Source organism: Hemicordylus capensis, chromosome 2 (genome assembly GCF_027244095.1).
Source record: "Hemicordylus capensis ecotype Gifberg chromosome 2, rHemCap1.1.pri, whole genome shotgun sequence".
Lineage (NCBI taxonomy): Eukaryota > Metazoa > Chordata > Lepidosauria > Squamata > Cordylidae > Hemicordylus > Hemicordylus capensis.
In genome coordinates, this window is record NC_069658.1 from 345050659 (window position 1) to 345068101 (window position 17443).

The 17443-nt window shown below is 42.1% G+C and overlaps 1 protein-coding gene across 4 annotated transcripts in view; it reads left to right on the plus strand.

The window, feature by feature from the left end:
* RASGEF1C (RasGEF domain family member 1C) overlaps positions 1–11538 on the plus strand; it is a 160630-nt gene extending 149092 nt beyond the window's left edge. For 2 of the 4 annotated variants that reach the window (XM_053298753.1, XM_053298754.1), the window contains one exon: positions 1238–11538. The gene's annotated coding sequence lies outside the window, so the exon portion shown is untranslated. The remainder of the gene's footprint in view (positions 1–1237) is intronic. The other 2 variants (XM_053298751.1, XM_053298752.1) reach the window with 2 other exon arrangements.
* Positions 11539–17443: the final 5905 nt, after the last annotated feature.

Sequence of the window (17443 nt, forward strand, 5' to 3'; positions counted from 1 at the left end):
CTACATTCTTTCTCCTTAGTAAAGAACCCCGAGCTTAACAGAACTTTGTCAGTGAATGAGCTGCTAGACTTTAGATACCTTGTCTTTGGATAATTGCTCTTCAAGCTCAAGGGAATACAGGAGATTACTTAATAACAGGACCAGTGCTGATTTATGTTGTTCATAGGCAGTTTGCTATTAACATTTGAATATGTGCTGATGAAAATAGGTTCCCTTATCTTAATAGACAGTGATATGACACCATTCCCAAAATCATTTATGTGTAAGCTCACTAGATTCCAGCCAGCTCTAGAAAAATAATGATAAATGTATTCATGAGTAACAATCAGAGGCTTATGTATAAATCTCTGAATGGCCATTTCCTTAAATATGTGCATCTTTTAAACTGCCTGTGTATGACTTGAATTGTCTGTATTATATTGTGTGGAAACGGATGCTCACATTTTAAAGGAGAAAATACTCATTTGTTTTCAGGAGTCCATAGCAAATACGGTGTCTATGGGAGGTAAAGCCCAATTCCCTTTTCCCACCCATGTCAGCATTACAGCATTCTAAAATGATGACGTGTTCTGATCCAAAGTATGTATGCTGGCATATCTGCCCAAGGTACTGGTGCAATGTCATGCTTCTGACATTTATTAGGCATAGCTCTTGGTATGTTTGATCCCAAGTACTTGCATACTGGTGCAGCAAGTCCTAGAATTGTATTAAGTCCATATTTTAAAATATTCAATTATATTTGGTTTATAAGATTGTAAAAAAAATGAACTCTGTTAACTCCAGCTGGATTTGACATTAGGACACTGGGAAGTTTTAATTGTGAAAGATAGACCCAAAGTTCTGGGTGTTAAATTAGGCAAAGCCATATAGTTCAATCTGAGTGTGGCCTTATTTCTCAAGCGTGATGAGTACCTTTTTCTTACAAAACTGAAGGCAGCTGAAAATTTATATGAGGCTCACATACAATTTGTAAAAGTTTTTATCTTCAGCTATCCTACTTACTGAGAAGGAACTTTTCCTGAAAATCTAAGCTTTCAGAGATTTTTAAACCAAGTTCAGCTGTCATAGTTGTACATCTGTATTTGAGACAGTGGATATATAGTAAAAAAGAGTGGGCCAAGATTGTGTGCCTTGTGCGGCTACCTGACCCTCCTTCAATGTTAGATACGCGTGCTTTTTTTTGTTTTGTTTTCTACTGTTGTTTTAAAAGACACCCCTGTCTTCCTTCTATCCACAGTCTTAATTCTCCACATCACTCCTTGCCTCTCCCCCAAAATATTCAAGAACTGAAGAAGAACCAAAAATAAAGAGACATGTAGACAAAACATATTTATGTAAAACTAGCAAATTTGCATACACTGGTTGACATCCTGACTAAACTACTCAATGAGTAGTTGACTTCCATTGAGTAATATAGTCAAGATGGCAGCTACTGTTGAAATGCACAGTTAATTTTAATAAATAATTTTAATTCTTTAAGCGTAGTGTTTGGATGGGATGAAACTGTAATACCATTATTTCTATTCTCATGTCTACCAAATAACTGACAAGTATGAAAGATCCTCCAAGGGCTGTACATAAAGCAATTTTCAGTGCAATGCTAAGTATGTTTACTCACTTATCTCACTGTGGCTTACTCCCTGGCAAGTGTGTTTAGGATTGCAGCCTAAAACATGAAAATAGTAGCAAGCAAAGCCCACATTAGATTACGTGTCTCACAGCATAATGCAGGTGGTGCAGACCTGCCCATTCCACTGCGGGGCTCTAAATTACCTAGCAATGCTTCTGCACAAGAGGGCAGTATTGGCACTGCTAGCTCTTATGCAATCACACATCATGTGATTAAGAGTAACTCCTCATGTGGTTATGCTGGGTCAGTTTCAATTTGTGACTCCTGATGGTGTAGACAAGCTGCTTGGAGCAGTGCAACCTACCACCTGTTCTCTTGTCTGACATGGCTCATACTATCTGGGGTTGTTATAGAGGGCCTGGTAGAGATTATAAATGCTTCTCTGAGGGAGGGAAGGATGCCCTCCTGTCTTAAGGAGGCAATTATTAGACCTTTTCTGAATAAGCCTGCATTGGATCCCTCAAAGTTAAGCAACTATATCCAGAGTTAAGCCTGTATCCAAGCTTCCATTGTTAGGCAAGGCAATTGAGAGGGTGGTGGCCTCCCAGCTCCAGACAATCTTGGAGGAAACTGATTATCTAGATCCATTTCAAAATGGTATTCACGTGGGCTATGGGGTGGAGACTGTCTTGCTCAGCTTGATGGATGATCTCCAATGGGGAATTAACAGAGCGAGTGTGACTCTGTTGGTCCTTTTGGATCTCTTGGTGGCTTTCGATACTATCAACCACAGTATCCTTCTGGACTGTCTGAGAGGGATGAGAGTGAGAGGCACTGATTTGCAGTGGTTCCGTTCCTACCTCTCTGGCAGATTCCAGATGGTGTTGCTTGGAGACTGTTCTTCAAAATGTGGACTTTTATATGGCATCCCTCAGGGCTCCATACTGTCTCCATCTCAGATGCTTTTTAATATCTACATGAAACTACTGAGAGAAATCACCAGGAGATTTGGTGCAAGGTGTTAGTAATATGCTGATGACACCCAAATCTATTTCTCCATGTTAACATCATCAGGAGAAGGCATAACTTCCCTAAATGCCTGCCTGGAGGCAGTGTGGACCGGATAGCAAACTTAGGCTGAATCCTAATAAGACAGAGGTACTTATTGTATGGGGTCGGAGACTATTTTGATCTGCCAGTTCCAGATGGGGTCACACTTCTCCAGAAGGAACAGGTATGCAGTCTGGGGTTGCTTCTGGATCCAAATTTCTCCCTAGTGTCTCAGATTGAGGCAGTGGCCCGAGGTGCTTTCCATCAGCTTTGGCTGATAGACCAGTTGCGTCCGTCTCTTGAAATAAATAACCTCAGAACAGTAGTACATATGCTGGTAACCTCCAGGCTTGACTACTACAACACACTCTATGTGGGGCTGCCTTTGTACACAGCCCAGAAACTGTGCAGTTGGTACAGAATGTGGCAGCCAGGTTGGTCTCTGAGTCATCTTGAAGAAAACATATTACTCCTATATTAAAAGAACTGCACTGGCTTCCAGTTTCCGGGCAAAATACAAAGTGATGGTTATAACCTATAAAGCCCTAAACAGCTTAGACCCAGGGTATTTAAGAGAAATTTTTCTTCATTATGAGCCCCATCACCAATTGAGATCATCTGGAGAGGTTCGTCTGCAGTTGCCACCAGCTCAACTGGTGGCTACACAGAGATAGGCCTTCTCTGTTGCCACCCCAAGACTCTGGAATGCACTGCCTGCTGAAATAAGAGCTTCTCCATCTCTGACAACTTTATAAAAGTCTTTAAAGACACATTTGTTCACCCAAGCTTTTTAACTAGACTGGCAGTTTTAAATTGTTTTAAAGTATTAATTTCAGTTTTAATTTGTTTTATTTTGCTGTAAGCCTCCCAGAGATGGAAGTTTGGGGTAGTGTACAAATATAATTAATAAATGCATAAACCAATGTGCTACTTTCATTATTCTCCATGGAAATAGTGTGTGGTGTGCAACTGTGCAAGAATCAGCAATTCCAGTCCTGTCCTCTTGTGCAGCAGCATTGGCAGGTTATTTAGAGCCCTGTAGTGGCATGGATAGGTCTGCCCCACCCACAATCCGGGGAGGGACATGTGAGCCAGTGAGGCTGTTCTCATGAGCAGGCTAGGCTGCTCATGTGGAGTGCAAGGATCTATGCAGATCCCAGGGCTCCCACCCAGCTTAACCCCACTCCCAAGCCCAGCTCTTAGCCAAGGTTAAGGGGGAAAGCACTCCCTTAACCCAGCTGCAAAAGTCATGTGTCTCCTTGGCTCCATGGAACTGAGGCACCAGTCTGATGGGGGAATCCCTCAAGGCACTATGTTCATCACATGGTGCCTTCTGGGATATGTGGAGGACAAGGAAAGAAGTCCCGGCTTTTATTGCTCCATGCTGCTCCCAGCAGTGCAGGTCATGTTGGTGCACGCCTTGCATGCTCAAAGGATCCAGCGTGATCACCTGGAGGAAGGTTGGTTGAACCCTGCCTTGCCTCTCCCCCAACCCACCCACCCTGCCATCCCCACAGTTGTGCGAATGGGCTCAGTATCTTAGTCACAGGAGTAGCGTTTAGCAATGTGAATGTTGCAGCTCTATGGTAACTGAGCAGCCAGATGTCTTCAATAATTGTGTCCTGTCATAACTGACCTGGAAAACCGACTTCAACAGAACCGCTGAAACATTTTCCATACTACAGAAAATGATATATACCGAAGTTCTAAAACATCCCATAACCCCAGGTAAAGTTTAAAACGCCATGGTGCTGATCTATTTTAAAGTTTGCAGTGGCTGACCTAACCTCTCACCAGTTAGCTGATAATAGCTGTAGACTTTCTAATTCCATTATTTTCCAAATGGATGTGCATTTATGACAACTACTTATGCAGATGCTATGTGTGAGAAACAACGCAAATATATTTTCCAGAAATATAATAGGAATATATTATACAAATTCTTCCAGAAAGCATTAACATAAAGTGTTCTGTAAATAGCACATAGGAGTATTCAGAAAAAAGTATTCCAAATAATTCACCTAGATCTAATCAGAAGCAATTATAATAGAGTTTCTATTTTAATAATACAGTCCAAATTTCAGTTATGAACCAAATGGCACGGATTCAGTTAGTTTTGCTGGTAGAAGGTGTTGCATGTGACTATTAATGTTGGAAAGTAGATAATGTCCTTTCATAACAACATGGAATCCACATAACAATGTGCCTGTCATCCGGCTGCTCAGTCATTGCAGTTGCACATCTGATAGGTATCCACATCATGATACAGATCTGCATGGGGTGTGAATTTCCTTTGGTGGGCTGAAGCTAAATAGAATGTCTACTACTTTCTACTGAAGTCAGAGGGGTTCCGTTTACATACAGAATATTGAAGAAAAAGTGATTACTATGCCACTCAATCACTTTAGTTTTGAAAACACCATGATGTAGTGGAGAGGTTCAATTGCTCAGTCACAATTTACAAGCAAATTAAAGGTTGGATGTATTTTTCTTACTGAAACATCTTTTGAAAGATTGCTATTGCTTATGGAGAATTTTCATCTTCTGCAGAAACCAAGAAAATGGCCCAATTTTTTACTAGCTTTTTAGCACTTATATTTTAATTTGTATATATATTGAATGTCTGATTTAAAACATTGGCTTATTTATTATTGTGAACACAATTTGAAGTGGATTCAGTAATTAATATTTATTTTAACAGAAAGAGACAATGCATCTCTGTCAACAGTGATTTCAGTAGCATTGCTATTCATATAATTATAAAAAGACAAATCGGGGGTTAATATAATTGCCTACCTTAGAATTCTTGGGGATGAAGTGCAACCTTGGAACAAAGCTTGCATGTACCTCATTAAAACTGCAGTAGCTTTTGTTAATATGCAGTGTGACCCAGTGAGCATCCATTTCATGCGTTTAAAATGTAGCGGGGTGTGTGTGTTTGTGTGTGTGTGTAAGCCCAAACAAGGCTTTTTAAAATTACGATATGAACTGAAGCTCATTCTAGGTACTCACAAGCCCTGTACCTAGAATGAAGCTCATTCTAGGTACAGGGCTCTTCACACAATCAGTTTTATGGGAATCTGAGTGTCCACCACACACATTTCCACAGAGTGTACTATGTGAACCCAGGCTTTTTCAGTGATCTCCAGTTGGCAATGCACCAACCTGACATGAAGTCAAGATCTGTAATCTAGGATCAGAAATCAGCTTGTTGATCTCTGCTTCATGTTGAGTTGGCATGTTGTCAACTGTACATTGCTGGAAAAGCCTCATACAACATGCTCCACTGGAGCATGCATGCAGCAGGGATCTCTGGTTCCTTTTGAACTGACATTACATTGATCATTTTAAGAGCCTCTTTGGTCAGTTTACATGCAACAGCATTTGTGGTATGGTGCTATGGAAACAAGCACTGTATTCATGTACAACATTCTCTTCTTGGGCTTTGTGCCTGTGCTTAGTTAGTTGGTTCCTTGTTTGCAGGAAACCATAGTTCATCATTACAGCCAAACTGCAAACTATGGTTTGTACTTCCCCTGCAAATCATGACAAACCAGGATCAAACCCACACTATCAATCCTGGTTTTTCAATATGGATGTAACAGTAAACTATGATTTGCTGCAAATCTGGAAATAACAAATGAAGTGAGGGGAGGCGGGATGATCTGGAAATAACTAATGAAGTGAGGGGAGGTGGGAGGGAACATGTGAGCATAAGTCCTGTCCCTGTCATGCCAAACCATGGTTTGGCTTCATGTGTGAACCAATCCTACTGGCTGTGAGATAAAGAATGGAGAATGAATGCACACAGAACTTCTTTGAGGAAATTATGTGTGTTCAAAACATGGGAAGCTTTAGAGAAGAAAGTCTTTTCCTTAAACCTCCGTTTTCCTTAAACCTCATTGGGCTGGTTCTCATGATTAGAAGTTAGTTGGAAGAACTTCCACCTAGGTTCCAGCAGCCATGATTACTCCAGAAAATGAATTGGGTAGACAGGAAAAAAAGAAAAACCCGGTTGGAGGACCAAAAAGTAATCATGTGGGTGAAGCAATCCTGATTGGCTGGTGCAGGCAGCCAACATTGGTCATCTTGGATTTGGTCTACAGTGAAGACAGTCCACTGTCTGTGCTGACCAATCAGGAGTGCTCCTCCCACACGATTATTTCCTGGTCCTCTGACCAGGTTTTTTGCCACCCACATGATCAGTTTTTGGGAGTGTACACAGCTGCTGTGTACACCTCCTCCAACCGACTTCCGTGAGAACCAGTCCATATTATGAACCAAGAGCTATTTGACACAACCCTTAGTATGTATCCAGTTGTTTGTTTCTATCCAGAATTCAGTCTGTCACGTCTTCTAAGCTTAGAAGAGTCTATGGACTTCTTTCACATAACTCACTACACAAGCACTCAACTCACGCTGAGATGACCAAATATCTATTTGAACTTTTAAGGAATTTAAATTTTGGGCTGCAATCCTAGTAAGTTCTGTGTGTATGCTGCAGGGAAATGCATAGGCAGAAATGTCTTTGAAGCTTCTACTACAGCCACTTGTACAACAACTGGCAAGCCATATTTCAGCTAAAAAATCAGCTTGTCTACTCAGCTGAGCAAGCAGCTGCAGGAGAGATTTCAAAGAAACCTCCTGCCTTACTTGAGGTTTTCTTACACTCACACACACAGGCTATTCACACGATGGGAGAAAATCGGGCTAGCAGAGGCTTGCCCGATTATCTCCCATCGTGAGAACCACCGGGCTTGGCTTCCAGCCTGGTGGTTCCTAAGCGGGTAACCCGCATAAGTAGCCCTGCCTTTAAACTAGGTTTGCGGAGCAAGCACTCCGCAAACCCATTTTTTTGAATCGTGTGTTGGTGTGACGCAGCTCCGCGCCGCGGCAACTCATGAGTATACTTTTATTTTTAAGATGTGCATTAACATTCAGATTTACTTTACTGGTAGCTTACAATTCCCACTATGTTGCATTGCTCTGGAAGATTAGGATTGGTAGTCTGGATAAAGGGCTACATTTCATTTCAGTGTATGCATTAAAGTTAACAGCAACTAGACTTCCAGAGAACATGTATTAACAAAACTAGACAATCTGGATCGCTTGCTTCTATTGTGCATGATAAAAGCACCCACCTTTTAAATGCTTACTTGTTCAAGGTTTGCTTTTTTAAATTATTTTTTAAGGAGCTAAAAATAATATATGAAAGCTGGTTGATATTTAAAGTAAAGGTAAAATTGTTCCGTCAAGTCAGTTACGACTCCTGGCAACGACAGAGCCATGTGGTTGTCTTTGGTAGAAAACAGAAGGGGTTTACCATTGTCATCTCCCGTACAGTATGAGATGATGCCTTTCAGCATCTTCCTATATCACTGCTGCCCAATATAAGTGTCTCCCATTGTCTGAGAAACATACCAGCGGGAATTTGAACCAGAAACCTCCTGCTCCCTAGGCAAGTTACTTCCCCACTGTGACATTAGGTGGCTGGGTTGTAATTTGGGCAAGTAAAATCAATACAAACAAATCTGGCCTGATGTATTCCACTATATTGTTCTATAGCAAAAGAAAAAAAGTGGGGGGGAAGCACCTTCCTCCAGCATTTATATTGGGTCTACTTTGTGAAATGCCAGTGAACTACTGAATAAGCTAAAGCCTTGATGTAGAGAATAATACACTTTGCATTGCAGCTTGAACCTGTACAGTATAAGCACTATACTGTACTAGCCTAGCCAGCCATTATCTATGGCCACCATCACCAATCTCCTCTCTTTCCTCAGATCCTTTTCTGGCACACTGGCAGCGGACTTAGGAGAGAAGCGGGTTGTCTGTCATTTGCAGTGGGATATGGAGATGGTAAGAAACCATGGGAACCCTCTCCTACTGCTCAGAAAGGACTATTTCTGTTTCTTACCTATTCAAAAATGGCAGTGGAAATGAGACCTCTGGTGAGGAGAACTTGTGGTGCTGGGTTACCTGCTCACCAGAGGGCTGGGGGCACTGGGCACTGAAGAGCTGCAAGTGGATTTATATATGCCTGAGTATAAACTTATCCTAAAGGGGAATAATGTTTTTGAATAATTGGGTTTATTTGGAAGTAACTTCGTGAAAAGAAATGATGTCCTCTTTGTTCCTCCTTTTTATGTCCAGCTTGATTCACAACTGGAGGCACAACTTGTGAAATCAGCCCTATTCCACCTATTATCACACACTCCCCCTCCTGTTCTTACATGCTCCTCATGTGGAAACTACTGATACCATAGATGTGAGTGTCTACTGTTGAAGCGGTAGCACCAACCATTCGGATAGTCAGTCACAAGCTCTTTTTAAAGACAGGAGATCCAGGACCTATTTTCCCCAGCTGGAACTCCAGTGCAACACTTCTCTAACTTGGGCAACAATTCTATTTAGCTTATAGCCTAAATTAGATAGACTTCCAATTTAACTGCAGTTAGGATTGGGGTGTAAAACTAATGTTTGAGAAATGCTAATACAACAATGCAGAGTAGAAGATATGATTTTGCAGGAGAAGTGTGCAAGCTCCCATTTGGGATTTGTACATTTCTAAGGACGATTTTGTTAAGCAATGGCTTGACTCTAACAGGAAAAAGTTAATACCTATGTTACAACTTCTAGGCATGGAATTGTTTTCCACGAGAAGTGGATACATTTGAAATCTCAGTTACAAGTGTCTTAACATATTGCTTCCCTATGAACCAACCAAGTTTCATTACCTGAATATGGAAAAATCATGTCACAGACATAAAGTATATTATATCTTTATGAAGAGTGAGGCACAGAATTCACTTGCAGAATGTAAAGCATAAGATCTGAGCTGGCCCTATTAAAACATACTGGCTCATGTCAGACACATTGCAATCAGCATTTCGAAAACCCCAAGATCTAAATAGAGTTCAGCTTGTTCACTGGGGCTTTTCTGCCTACCTTTCCTACTTCTACTCGTTGTGCTGCCCAAAACACCTGCTTCAGAATTGCTTAAGACTCAGGAGATGCTTCAGAGCAGCACTGAATATGGCATGACACACTGTGGTTAAAAAGGCAAACAACCCCCTTCTACACACATGCAGAAGCACTTTGCACTTGAATACAGGGCTCCTTGAATCCCTGCCATTATTCTTACAGATATGCTATTACTAACTTCCCTGAAGCAAAGACTTAAAACAGAAGCAGAATTGCTGCATATAAAGGCTGTGTGTGACAATATAAAACACCATCTGCATTTCAGCATGCTGGGTTTTATGCCTTGGCTTTTCAAATATATGTGGCTGCTGTACACATTCTGCTTTGAGAGAGTAGTTGCACAAATCTGCTGCAAATTTTGATGAGTTCATGCATATATTGGCATCATGTTGTAAAGCTTTACCGTGACTATACCATGGGAAAGGAATGGGAAGTCAATGTTCGTATTCTCCCCCATGTAGACATCTTGTACAAATAAACTAGTTTGTTGAGAAGTTTAGCTTTGCCTTCACCCAGTCATGGATTTTTTTTTCTATGCACATTAGTAATTTTTGTGAAGAAGTATTCATGATACACACACCACCCACCCACTCCCCATTCAGGAAAAGCTTTCTCTCAGTTTTGCTTATTGTGTAACCTGGCTGACATCCTAACTAAGCGCATGCTCTTTGCAAAACTGCAGAATCATGTCAGGAGTCCTTGTGCAACTCCCTCAGACCGCCCCCCCCCCATGCACACTGTTGTGCCAGACCCCTTAGGAGCGCTGCCCACACTCCAGAAGTGCAGCACTGCAACAAACTTCAGCAATGTGTTTCCAATGTCTTACAGAGCACTTTTGAAGTGCATGCAATGCTCCTAACTCTTTTTGGGGACTGAGGGTATTGTGAGGGGGTTCCCAGCATGTCTCTTGAAGTGTCTGCACTTCGTTAGTCCAGATGCTGGCTCCTGTTCCTCATGCTACAACCCAGAACATTCCACAGTTTATACTGGCCAGGATTCAAAGATCTCCTATGAGTATGCCCATTAGACACAGCCAATGGGATTTCTGAGCTTTTTCCCCCCTTCCAATAACAGACTGACCCAACCAACTACTTATGAAAGTAGTTCCATTTCAAAGATTGTTTGTTATGCAGCATGGTAAGCTGCTGTTCAAGAAATACAAATCCCAAGAACCCTTTGATATGTGGAACTAGTTGGGAAGGTATTTAGACCCCTCTAATTACAACCAACATTATGGCTGATAACCTCTTTAAATGCTCTTATAAAAATGGGAAACATGTTGTGACTATCTTTTTTAAGACCAAGAACAAACAGGCACTGGAGAAAAATAAAATTATACTCTATGAACACCTTCAGTTTCCTGTATATATAAGCACTAAAAATGTGTGACTGCTTTTCCCTCCCTTTAAATTTGTGTTTTTAAAACCAGGTCTCTTCATATTGTGACTTACCCTTTCAGATCAAACTGGAATCAATGCGTATCACTGATAATGTAGCTTTGCTATTTAAAGTTCTCAAATTATTACTAATTCTTTGACCACAAAACAGTAAGGTATTGGGAGTGGGAAGAACCAATGTCAAGGTTTTGTGACTGTACATATCTTACAGAATGTTAATGATGATATGCTGACCCTACCTTCCATTAACACTGCAAAAAGGCATGGTCCTAAGTAGATGATAGTTAGTGATAAAAACATCCCATACTGTATTCATGTTTCATTTCATTTCCAAGCTTTTTTTTAATACTGCTGTGGTGAGATTGTTATGAAACTCTTTCGTCAGTCATATAAAAGCTAATTTACCTATGTACAGAATTTGTATGACAAGCCTAATTATTTATACTGTGTTTTAACAGTTTGCCTGAACTGTCTATGATTTCTAAATTTTGTAATGTGTGTGTAAAATTAAAAATATTGACATGTGGTTGTTCCAGACTTTGAGCCTCTATATACCCTTTTCTTAAGGATTTTAGATGTGTACTGGACTCCTGGATTATATCCTTGAGAGAAAGAAGGCCTGATTTGTTCCTGTTCTCAGTCTGTGGTTTAACTTGAAAATACATGAGGGACAGCAAAGCATGGGGCCAGTGCTGCTACTCTCCATGTCAGTCTGTTGTGCCCCATTGAGGCTGCTAGACCTGAGCAACCAATGTATGGCCAGAGGTTGCCCCACCACACTCTTCTTTCCACAGTAGACCTGACTGATTATTTCAAATTATTAATGCCTACATCACCACTCATTTCACTCTTCCCTTGTAGCTTCCAGGTCCAGACACTGAGGGGGCTCTTATACCTTTATCAGTTGCAATTTAGGTGCAGCTTTTCCTATCACAGTTCTGCAGTGGTACCTGGTAGCATAGTTTGATCTACAGTTCGGTCCTGTATATGCACATTTTTCAGCCCCCACCTTTTCATTCTTCCCTTTCCCTCCAACTCCACACCAGGGGTGGAGCAAGGTTGGAGTGGGCCCAGAGACAAGATTTTAAAGTGCCCCCCCCCAGCCACCTCACTGAAGCTCAGCTCATGAAGTAAAGAAATCTTAAATGAGGCTGAATAGTGCTAACAAAAAGCATTGTAATATATATATACTAGCGGATCCGCACAGAGCATCTGTGCGCTTTCGGTCCGGCTGTTTCCCCCTCCTGCCCAGGTCTCTCCTCTCTCCCCCTCCCTCCAGCCCTGCGCTCTCTTGTGCTCCTCACTTCCGTTCCCCCCCCCCCGGAGCCACACCAGGCGGCGGGCAGCCAAAAAGAGCCCCACCGCTGCCCTTACCGCATGTTGCCCACTCACCCCTGCCAGCAGCGCTTCCCGCTGCCTCCCAGCCCAGGCTGTGGCAGTCGCAACCGCAGCCGGCCGCCACCACCTCACAGCGGCTGGGCTGCCCCTGGCCACTCCAAGCGGCAGGCAGCCAAAAAAGGCCCCGCCACCACCATTACTGTCCATTCCCCATACTCCTGGCAGCCCGCCAGGGCCAGTCTGTTCTACTGCCTCCCGCCTACTCCCAGCCCAGGCCGCGGACGCGACGGTCGCAACCGCGGCTGGGCTAGGCTGGCAGCAGTCGCTGCCGCCTCCTCACAGCGACCGAGCACGGCGGGAGCTAACGTGCGGCTGGAGCTGCTGCCGCCATTTCCCCCCGCAACTGCATCTCAGCTTGTGTTGCGAGCTGCCTCCGCCCAGCCAATCTCAACGGCTCCCGCCTCCCAGCCAATCCAGCGCTTCACCTGGGTTGCTGCCGGGACGCATCCCCACAGGCACGTCTACGAGAATTAAATATATGGATAACCTATGTGCCACAATAGAACATCATCTTAAATTATTTTTTTTAAGGTTTTGTAAATTGTGGACAATGCAAGTCATTTAATGGTACTAGAGAAAGACATGCTGAGGTCATTCACACAATCAAAATCTGTGTTCTACCCGGGTTTGGGAACTGTGTGTACTCCCAATTTTTGATTGTGTGGAAGCAAGGTTAGAGGAAAACCTGGGTAGCAGTGATTGTGTGGAAGCAAGGTAGGAGAAAAAGCTACCCAGGTTTTCTTCTAACCTTGCTTCCACACAATCACTTCTGCCCAGGTTTTGCTCTAACCTTGCTTCCACACAATCAAAAATTGGGAGTACACACATTTCCCAAACCTGGGTAGAACACAGTTTTCGAATGTGTGAATGACCTCGCTGTTCTGGTAGCTCCAGGTCTTAACACTCACATAAATTTCGGAGGATAAATACAACTGAAGGAAGGGTGCACAGCTGAGGGAGTCAGTCATGTGACTTGCCTCAGGGGCCCCCCCAGGCAGTGGGCCCCCAGACAACTGTCTCCCCTTGCCCTATTATAGTTATGCCCCTGCTTCACACCTTCTACTTGCCCACACAGTGTGCTATCTAGAGGTTTAAAATTGGTAGAAAGGACACAAGAACACTTTGGTCTAATTGTTTTCTTTTAAAAGTCAAAGTTGTATTTGACTCTGAATCTCTTAAGAAAATTAAAATAATGCACAGAACTATAAAAGGATTTACCATTTTTTGTATACACATGGATATATTCAGTCATCCAAAAACCTTTGGTTTGAGATGAGAGTTAAAATGCTTTACATTTTCACTCGTGCTCTAAAAAGAATGGAGTTGGCAAGGTACCCATCTTAACTTCTGCACCATATAAGCTACAGTATAAAGACTTTGTACAGTCTGGTATTTGAAGATGGCTTTAGAAATGAGGCTCCATGCACCCACACTTCGCCTTGATCAGAGGCACAAGGCAGAAATTCATCAGGAACATCTTTAGGAAGTGAAATGCGGGTGCAAAGTTGTTACAGCTTATATGGTGCAGAAGTTAAGATGGGTACCTTAACTTGCCATCTCCATTCTTTTTAGAGCACGAGTGAAAATGTAAAGCATCTTAACTCTCATCTTAAACCAAATGTTTTTCAATTACTGAATTTCCAGGTGTTTTTAAAAGGAAAATCTGATTAGACACTATGGGGAAGAGCTTACCCAAACCACAAGGCAGAACTTCCAAAAGGTAGAGCACAAGGTAGAACACCAAAATCTTTGTAAGACCTTTGACTAAGCTAAAGTCACACTGCCCGCCCCTCACCTGAAAAAAAATAATTAAATCAAATAGGAAGATTCAGTAATAGTGACAGTATGATCCCACCTCATGATTATTCAGTGGTGAAAAGGGACACAAGGAGAAGCAGGTAATTTGTGTTCACTTCAAATCTATACTTCTTCTTTTTTTTCTTAAACACACACACAATGATAATTAAAAATGACAAATGTTTAACAACCATGTCCAATATTACAGATTATCTTCCCAGAAATTTCCCATAAACCTCACAGATCTCCTGCTTGATTTTATTTCCTTCAGAATGGTGTTATTAGCAAAACAGTGTAAAGGTTGTACCCAAGTTATGTAGCCCCCCCCCCGTGCACACACACTGCAGACAAACACACATTCTGTCTCCAGCCACACACACACACGCATTGTAGCTATCTCCCCCACAAACACACACACTACAGCTTAGAGGAGCCCTTTGCAGCCTAGCTAAACAGGGTGTGTCTCCTTCCCCCTGCCTCCTGCTCACAGCTGGCTGAACAGAGCAGTGTGCTGGTTTTGGTTGAAGGTCGAGATGAAACACACATGGTTTTGGAGAACTGACAACCATCACACACACACACATGCTCACACATTGCAGCCATCCCACCACACACACAACTCTAGCCATCCTCCACACATAGACACTACAGACACACACACTCACACACTGCAGCCTAGAGGAACCTAGAGGAGTCCTTCACAGCCTAGCTAAACAGAGCAGTGTGCCAGTTTTGGCTGGAAGTTGGGATGAAACTCACGTGGTTTTGAAGAACCAATGACCATGGAGTAATCAGTGATCAAATTGAAAAGTGTTTTTTTTTAAGGCTAAGGAGCAGTATTAAAAGGTATAGCTGCAGTAGTGGGGGAAGGAAAGAAGGCGGCAGGGAAGGAAACTGAAGGGCTGTGCTCCCAAGGCTTGGACAGGAAAGGAGCTGACCACCATACTGGTTGTGGACAACACTGTGGGAACTGCAGCTTTAAAAGCCCTACCGCACAGATTCTTAGCAGTAAAGATGCATTTTTTAGCCTCTTAAAATGCAATGTTAAGAATAAATTGTGAAATAACCATTGACTGGGTCCCAGAGGGATATACAAAAGGCACTTTTCTGGCATACACTCTAAAGGATGAAACTATGCAAATGGACTACAAAGTCATTTAAATACCTCTTCCTCAGTCCGAAAGAACATCAGCAACCCTTTAAACCACTGTTCAAAAGATAAAAACTTTAAATGGCTCTATCGAAGCCATTTTTCAATGGATCTTCACCAAATTTGCAGGGGATGTGTCTCTTGTCTCCTAGTATATGAGTGGCCATCTCCTGATGGCCAGGCAGATTGGACAAGTGGTTTTAATTGTACAAGCAATAGAATGTTCAGGACTTATTTATTTATATACCACCTGGCTCCAAAGCCTCCAGGCATTTCACAAAAACATAGACAAACAAAACCAACGATTAAAACAGGACTTAAAACATTTAAAACATCCAGAAATTACAGCAATTAAAAAATCTAAAAAGCAATTAAAACTTTAAAACATTCAGAGATTACTAAAAGTCTGGCTTTAAAAAATGTGTCTTAAGGACTCTTTTAAAGGCTGGTAAAGATGTTAAACCCCAAATGTCTATAGGGAGCGTATTCCACAGCCCAGGAGCAACTACAGAGAAGGCCCGCTCCCGAATCACTGCCAGATGAGCCAGCAGCATACAGAGACAGACCTCTCTTGATGATCTTAATGTGCAGTGGGGATCATGCAGAAGGAGGCACTCTCGCAGTAACCCAGTCCTAAGCCATTTAGGGCTTTAAAGGTAATTACTTTTGCACTTTGTATTTCCCCCAGAAACCTATAGGCAGCCAATGCAGTTTCTTTAAAGCAGGCATAATATGGTCTGACCGAGACACCCTAGAGACCAATCTAGCCACTGCATTTTGAACCAACTGAAGTGTCTGAACTACATACAAAGACAGCCCCACATAGAGCGCATTGCAGTATTCAAACCTAGAGAGAAATTTGGCTGTCATCAGCATATTGTTAAGACCCTGCTCCAAATCTCCTGATGATCTCACCCAGCAGTTTCATGTAGATGTTAAAAAATAGGACGGACCCCTGAGGGATACCATACAATAGCTCTCGTTTCAACTATCTCTGAGCGACACCATCTGGAATTTACCTGAGAGACAGGAACAGAACCACTGCAAAGCAGTGGCACCTATCCCCAAATCCCCCAACGATTCAGAAGGATACATGGTGAATAATATTGAAAGCCACAGAAAGGTCCAAAAGAACTGAGTCACACTCCCTCTGTCCATTCCTTGGTAGAGATCATCCATCAGACCGACCAAGGCTGTCTCCACCCTCATAGCCTGCTCTAAAGCCAGTTTGAAAGACACTGAGATAATCAGTTTCATCCAAAATTGCCTTATAATGGTGGAATGTTGAAGCTACTTTCCATCTTAACAATACTGGCATGACTTGTATGGCAGTACAACCATCCAGTTCTATTCCCCACTGCAAAATAAAATCTGTTTTTTGTTGAAAGCAGATCATGATCGGGTACAAGTCCTCTTCTGTAATATAAATAGAAATATTAGAGTCATTGGTTTGCAGACTGCAGCAGGATTCTTTTAAAGCCCCCAATGTTTAATGTTTCCTTATAGGCAAGGTATATAAGGAAATCATCAGTTATTTTTGTTGCCCCTTTCTAGCTCTGTCACATACTACTATTAGGTTTGTCTGGTTTTTAACTTCTGTTCTAAGTAGCTCGTGTGATAGATTTTGCTTTATAAATAAATCCTTCCCCCAAGTGGTAGCTATTTTGCCTCTCTCATTCCAAGACAAATGTGGTGACAAGCTTGATCTAAAACTGTTCTTTTGCTATACATTGCCAGTTTTTCTGCACTGTCAATGTGGCTTTTGCTGGCTTTGTACCTATTATACTTCCTAAAAATTAATCTTCAGCTTTACAGTACAAGAACAACTACATTTTTGTTTACTTCTGGAAAAGAAATACACAAGCTCTGCCTTTTATTTCCTAGATAACAATGCTTCCAAGAATTACGACTAGTGAAAGGGATATTTTGGTCATGGAGCTGTGTAACTCATTCATGGCCAGGGAGAAAATACTCTGGAAGGTAGATTTCTTTGCTGGAAGGCACTCACAGTGTCTGCAGCCTATAGCTGTACCACTATTGCCACCTGCTGAACAGACAGAAAATTAGTAATTTATTTAAAACTATAGCAACCTTTAT